The sequence below is a fragment of the Neomonachus schauinslandi genome, chromosome 5 (genome assembly GCF_002201575.2).
Source record: "Neomonachus schauinslandi chromosome 5, ASM220157v2, whole genome shotgun sequence".
NCBI lineage: Eukaryota > Metazoa > Chordata > Mammalia > Carnivora > Phocidae > Neomonachus > Neomonachus schauinslandi.
This window is the reverse complement of record NC_058407.1, coordinates 64,594,427-64,602,474: the sequence shown is the minus strand read 5'-3', so window position 1 is coordinate 64,602,474 and position 8,048 is coordinate 64,594,427.

Here is an 8,048-nt window from a genome sequence, read left to right as displayed (position 1 = left end):
AAAGAAAGAAAGAAAGAAAGAAAGAAAGAAAGAAAGAAAGAAAGAAAGAAAGAAAAAGACAAGCCAGTCAATGTAACCAAGATACAAGCTTCTAAATAGTCTGTATTAGTTGAAGTCCCTTACTTTATAAGGGGCACTTGGCATTGGGGGGAAATATGAAACAAGAAATGCCAAAGATAACCATCACCTTTTTTCTATATGTGTCCTGGTTTTGCTTTATGTCTCGCTCCTTGACTGATGAGATACCTCATATGCTCTGGGGTGGGTTAAGGGAGGTCTTTGGTCTGGTTTCATTTCACAAAGCTTTACTAAACAAACCTGGAAATCAATAGTATTATTACATAAATTATACTGCAGTAAAATTTCCCAAAGATTTATATACAAATCACAATGATTCCTATTAAGCAATTGATTGACAAGCTTTTAAACAGTACTTCTCCACGTGAGTGAGGACTAGCTGTATACATTGCACAGTAACTAATATCACCCTCTGGAGTTTCCAGTTCCAGCTTGCCAGGAAGAGCACCAAATAACAAAGCTTACTACCTCACATCTCTGGTAGCCTATAGCAGTTACATTTGTCCTAGAAGCATGGACAACATGGTGAGGCACCAAAAGAATGACACTGTAACAATTCTTTAGAGCTGAAATACTATCTTAGAGGGCAAGGAAGCACTACCTACATTTCAAAAGGCTTCAAATCCCATTTGTTAAAACACAAACTCAGTATTAGATATTTATCGAATTACTGTTATTTATCTCAGGTCTGTCAATGGGATTGTGATTATGTAAGAGAATATCCTTGTTCATAGGAGATGAATGCTTAAGTATTCACAAGTGAGGTGTTGCAGTGTCATAACTTACTTTCAAATGATTCAGCAGATCAAAGTAGATACATACATACATAATACAATACTACATATAGATAAATTAATAAAGTATATGTAGCAAAATGCTAACAATTTGTGGATCTAGGTGAAAGTTATACTATCATATTACTCTTTCAACTTTCCTATATGTTTACAATTTTTCAAAACGAAAAATCTTCTTAAAATTCTTGAAAAACTCCCCCCACACACAAATTGAATAACTGTGTTTTACTTAGAATTTTCCACTGTGGAAGATCAAATTAAAGCTAAATGATATTTCTTAAAATACAAAAATTTATAGAAAACAGTTACAGTGTATTTCCCTTAGTTACCCGGCCACTGTGTTTGCAGTATAAATCTGATAGTAAAATGTTATTCTTGGTTAAAACACACTCCCTCTATGAATCATGGATCACCACATCAAAAACTAATGATGTATTGTATGGTGACTAACATAACATAATAAAATTAAAAATAAATAAATAAATAAACACACTCCCTCTATACCCACCATACACACGCCAAATAAAGTATGTATTCAAATACATAATTAAGACAACTATTCATGTGCTTTTCCTTTTGCTTTTGTTAAGTGAAAACTGTGAATTCTTACCTCCATGAGAAGTAAGAATATATAGAACTTGACCAACATATGTAAAATATATGCTAGGTAAAGTGACCAAAATCGAAAAGCAAATGAGGAATCATACTTCAAATCCCTATAACTGAAGCAACAGAAAATCTAATATTCTGTTAATGCAATGCAAAATCAGCTGGTTAGGGTAGAAATCCAACAAGTTATTTGCCCTGCACATGTCAACCAAGTAGCTGGCCCAATCGTTCAGGTGTGATGAGTGCCCAACGTGCTTGCTATGTTAGCCCTCTCTACCAACATGGTTATGCCTTGAGATCTTTAGTTAACAGCATTAAAGCCATATTTTCACAGTCAAAATGGTGCAAAAAAAGCAACTAGAGTCAAACAGAAATGGAAAACACATCTTGAATTACTGAACTGTTTGGCTTTCTTGATGATTTTAAAATATTTTAAATAACTTAATTTTTAGGTATAGATTTGCAGAATAAAAGAAAATGTTGAACTAGAAACTTATAAACAAATGATTGTGCAGTTGCTCCACAAATATAGATCTGGGTGAGTTTTACAGTGTTGTGATTTTTTTGCAAGTATCTTACTGATTTTCTTTTGTTTATTGCTTTATGTTGACATCCAAAATCATGTACATTGTCAGAAGTGGATAAGTTTATGCTGACAATAACTCAACAATTTCTGTTGTGAGGGAATTAGAAGTCTATTGATTCAAATGTACTATATGCTATAAATAGTCAGTTTTGACTTTATTTACTTCTTGGTTTTATACACACATATGAAGACAAAGTGGCAAGATCTCTGCTTAAGAAAGCAAGACCTAACAAATATACTTATTGTTGCAATGTATGCATTTCTTAAAGATATTATTTTATAGTACTGATGTTTAAGGAAAAGCTGACAACTCATAAAATTACATAAAACAAATACAAACTCTGTGATTTATTTTTTTAACTGCAAAAGTGCAACTCCCTGGAGTTCAGGGCATAAATAAGATTTTAATCTACAAAGATTAGAAATAATGTGCTTGATGTTCTTACCTGGTCAGGTAATCTCAGTGGCCCAACCTTTCCAGACCCTGAAAAAATGCAGGTTTTATGCCAAAAGGCAAAGAGAAGCAGCAGACGCAGACCTCCTTGGAGGAAGACATATGTGGGGCCCTATCCCAGATCTGCTATTTTCTCAATATGTAAGCTTAAAAAGAAATTTCATCTTTTTAATTTCATGTTTCCCATCTGCACAGTGGGGATAACAATACCCACTTTGCAGTGTTATAATAATTTAATTAATTTACATAAAATAAAAGCTTTAACAAACTCAGTTTTCAATTTATTTAAAATGCTTAAATTTCAAAGGATGAGGAAAAGAGATACATCTGAGAAGCTGCCCAGAACATCTTAGGGAACAGATAAAAACTAGTGCATTGCAGAAGAGTTCTAAGACAGTAAAAAAGAATTTAGATGAAAGGAATAAAAAGTGTCTAAGAAAGCCATAAAGAGAGGGAAGGCAAGAGAGAAGGGAGAAGAAAGTAGCTCGTGGAGCTGGTCAGAAGGAACAAAAACATCAGACAATTTAGGAAGGACATTATTATGCTCTTGGCTTGTATTCTGGAGCTCAGGGTTAATAAGTGAAGCCATACTTGCTCGGGTGATTCCCATAAAGAGAGGATGTACCACAACTACTCTGTGAATAGGTATAAGTTTCAGTCTAAAAAGCTGGATGAGAAAAAAGAAGTGTTTACCCAGGCTCCAAAAGACCCTATAGATAAATCTTCAGAAACCTTTTCTAATTTCTGCTTGAGAATCATCTCATTTGAGCAATTTCTTTCATCTTTCTTAATCCTGATCACACAATCATTTGTCCACTTAACTTCCTTTATGATAAATACCTTGCTGTTTGCACTGTCCAAATAATGGATCCTCCCATGTAACCAATCAGAGGTAGGCAGCTGGGTTTTGTCAGTTGATGGGTTTTAGAATTGAATGGGGAGACTAAGAGGCAGCTGGCTAATGTTAGGCAGTCCCTAGGGTCACACTAGAAGTTTGACTTTGGACTCATTAACTAAAAAGAAGAACTTTTGGGAGGGCAACAGGGGACTCTATTATGCAACATTGCTGGAAATTCTGGGTTGAAACAATCACTTTGAACTACTGAATGACAAATCTTACCATTCTTTTTTAAATTCAATTCACCAACATATAGTACATCATTAGTTTTTGATATAATGTTCAATCATTCATTAGTTGTGTATAACACCCAGTGCTCATCACATCACGTGCCCTCCTTAATGCCCATTACCCACCCAGTTACCCCATCCCCCCATCCACCTCCCTATGTGCAATCCTTAGTTTGTTTCCTGGAGTCAAGAGTCTCTCATGGTTTGTCTCACTCTCTGATTTCTTCCCATTCAGTTTTCCCTCCCTTCTCAAATCCTACCATTCTGATGAGAGTTCCATAGGAACAGGGAGGGAAAAGAAAATCTGGTCCCTGTGTAGGAAGCCAGGATTTTCCCACAGCCCAAAACAAGGTGGATGAACCCTCCTGGGATTTACTATGGAAACTGAGAAGTGACTGAGTTTATCTCCTGATCATCTTCCCATGTGTATATGAAATAGGTTTGTAAATACAAGTGAACTGAATATCAGGATAGTCAAATGAGTAAAAACAAGACAAACTTGCTTTTCATTAGTCTTTCATTATGTAAGAAACTATGAAACAATCTTCTGCCATATCATTAAACACTATACCACCTTACCTAGATATAATGATTTAGCAGATATGCTCAGAGGCATTTTTCTATACATATATGAGATCTGTACGTATGCTCCAGCTTGTTTTCATCATTTAATTATGAGCTTTGGAGTTCTTTTCATGCCTACATGCAATACCTATCTTTTTCCTCTTTATGCCTATGTGATATTCATAATATGTAATTTACTTAGCCGTTCTCCCATTGATGATTATTCAAGCTGATTCCAAGTCAAATCTATTATAATTAGTGCTATACTGAGCAAAAAAATTATTGCACCTCTGTCTTGGGTATGTGTGCTAGTACCTTTGTAGTCGGGAACACTATTTGCAATTGCTGCATCAATATCAAAGAGATATAGATTTGAAATCTGGTTTGATAGTTTACATATTCCAATTCTCAGTTATATCAACTTGTTGTGTATTGACTATGTGTGGTATCTATTTGACTATGTGGACTCAACAAGACTCCAAATCAATGCTAATTTCATGCTACATAACGTGTAAAGGGGAATGTGAGAACAAACAAGATCAGAGCCATGCATTTAAGTCATTCAGCCTCTCAAAGGACTTCCTCATCTCTGGGGGAGAACAGTAAAATTGTGTATCTACAGTTGCAGCACAAAATCATTTTGAGAAGACATGTAATCTAAAGCCAATAAATTTTTTTAAATATTTATTTATTTATTTATTTGACAGAGAGAAACACAGCAAGAGAGGGAACACAAGCAGGGGGAGGGGGAGAGGGAGAAGCAGGCTTCCCGCAGAGCAGGGAGCCTTGGATGCAGGGCTCGATCCCAGGACCCAGGATCATGACCCGAACAGAAGGCAGACAACTTAACGACTGAGCCACCCAGGCCGCCCCTGGAGGTGTTGACTTTAATATGTTCTTTATGTATTTTGGATACTAGCCCTTTATCTGATATGTCATTTGAGAATATCTTCTCCCATTCTGAAGGTTGCCTTTTAGTTTTGTTGATTGTTTCCTTTGCTTTTTATCCAAAAACTTTTTATCCTGATGAAATCCCAATGGTTCATTTTTGTTTTTCCCTTGCATTTGGAGATGTGTCTAGCAAGAAGCTGCTACAGCCAAGATCAAAGAGTTTGCCAGCTATGTTCTCCTTTAGGATTTTGATGAATTCCTGTCTCACTTTAGCTCTTTCATCCATTTTGAGTTTATTTTTGTGTATGGTGTAAGAAAGTGGTCCCATTTCATTCTTCTGCATGTGGCTGTCCAATTTTTCCAACACCATTTGTTGAAGAGACTTTTTTCCATTGGATATTCTTTCCTGCTTTGTCAAAGATTAGTTGATCATAGGGTTGAGGGTTGGATTCTCTATTCTATTCCACTGATCTATGTGTCTGTTTTTGTGCCAGTACCATACTGCCTTGATGATTACAGCTTTGTAGTACAGTTTGATGTCTGGTATTGTGATGCCACCAGCTTTGGTTTTCTTTTTCAACAATCCTTTGGTTATTCAAGGTCTTTTGTGGTTCCATACAAATTTTTGGATTATTTGTTCCAGCTCTGTGAAAAATGTTGATGGTATTTTTTTTAAAAGATTTTATTTATTTATTTGACAGAGAGAGAGACAGCGAAGGAGGGAACACAAGCAGGGGGATTGGGAGAGGGAGAAGCAGGCTTCCGGCTGAGCAGGGAGCCCGATGAGGGGCTCGATCCCAGGACCCTGGGATCATGACCTGAGCCGAAGGCAGACGCTTAACGACTGAACCACCCAGGCGCCTCTGTTGATGGTATTTTGATAGGGGTTGCATTGAATGTGTAGATTGCTTTGGGTAGCACAGACATTTTAACATTTGTCCTGCCAATCCATGAGCATGGGATGTTTTTCCATTTCTTTGTGTCTTCCTCAATTTCTTTCATATAACTGTTATATAGTTTGAGTACAGATCCTTTACCTATTGGTTAAGTTTATTTGTAGATATCTTATGGCTTTTGGTGCAATTGCAAATGGTATCAATTCCTCGATTTCTCTTTCTTCTGACTCATTTGTATATAGAAATGCAACTGACTTCTGTGCATTGATTTTATAACCTGTGACTTTGCTGAATTCCTGTATCAGTTCTAGCAATTTGGGGGTGGAGTCTTTTGGGTTTTCCACATAGAGTATGAGGTCAACAGCAAAGAGCGAAAGTTTGACTTCTTTGCTGATTTGGATACCTTTTATTTCTTTTTGTTGTCTGATTGCTGAAGCTAGAACAGTGGGGAGAGTGGGCATCCTTGTTCTGTTCCTGACCTTAGGGGAAAAGCTCTCAGTTTTTCCCCATTGAGGATGATATTCTTTGTGGGTTTTTTGTACATGGCTTTTATGATAGTGAGGTATGTTCCCTCTATCCCTACACAGCAGAGAGTTATCAAGAAACGATGCTGTATTTTGTCAAATGCTTTTCCTGCCTCTATTAAGAGGATCATACAGTTCTTGTCCTTTCTTTTTTAATGTGGTGTATCATACTGATTGATTTGTGGATGTTGAACCACCCTTGCAGCCCAAGAATAAATCCTACTTGGTCATGGTGAATAATGTACAGTTTTTAATGTACAGTTGGATCCTATCAATTCATATCTTGGTGAGAATATTTGCATCCATGTTCATCAGGAATACTGGTCTGTAATTCTTTTTTAGTGGGGTCTTTGTCTGGTTTGGGGATCAAGTTATGCTGGCCTCATAGAGTTTGGAAGTTTTCTTTCCATTTCTATTTTTTGAAACAGTTTCAGAAGAATAGGTAATAATTCTTCTTTAATTGTTTGGTAGAGGGGTGCCTGGGTGGCTCAGTCACTGGGCATCTGTCTTCAGCTCAGGTCATGATCCCAGGGTCCTGGAATCGAGCCCCTCATTGGGCTCCCTGCAGGAGGCCTGCTTCTCCCTCTCCCACTCCTCCTGTGTCCCCTCTCTCGCTGTGTCTCTCTCTGTCAAATAAATAAATAAAATCTTTAAAAAATAATAAATGTTTGGTAGAATTCCCTGGGAGGCTATCTGGCCCTGGACTCTTGTTTTTTGGGAGATTTTTGATTATTGATTGAATTTCTTTGCTGGTTATGGGTCTGTTCAGATTTTTTATTTATTCCTGTTTCAGTTTTGGCAGTTTATATGTTCCCAGGAATGCATCCATTTCTTCCAGATTGCCTAATTTGTTGGCATATAATTGCTCATAATATTCTCTTATAATTGTATTTCTGCAGTGTTGGTTGGGAACTCTCTTCATTCATTCATGATTTTATTTATTTGGGTCCTTTCTCTTTTCTTTTTGATAAGTCTGGCTAGTGGTTTATCAATCTTGTTAATTCTTTCAAAGAACAAGCTCCTAGTTTCCCTGATCTGTTCTACTGGGTTTTTTAAATTTTTTATTTTTTAAGATTTTATTTCTTTTTTTCAGACAGAGAGAGAGAGAGAGCACGAGGTGGGGAGAGGGGCAGAGAAAGAAGCAGACTCCTAGCTGAGCAGGGAGCCCAATGCGGGGCTTGATCCCGGGACCCTGGGATCATGACCCGAGCCGAAGGCAGACACTTAACCGACTGAGCCACCCAGGCGCCCCTTTTTTTTAATTTCTATATCATTGTTTTCAGCTCTAATATTTATTATTTCCCTTCTCCTACTGGATTTAGACTTTATTTGCTGTTCTTTTTCCAGCTCCTTTAGGTGTAAGGTTACCTTGTGTACTTGAGACTTTTCTTGCTTCTTAAGAAAGGCCTGTATTGCTATATATTCCCCTTTTAAGATTGCCTTTGTTGCATCCCAAAGGTTCTGAACTATTGTGTTTTCATTTTCATTTGCTTCCACGTATTTTTTAAATTTTTAATTTCCTGG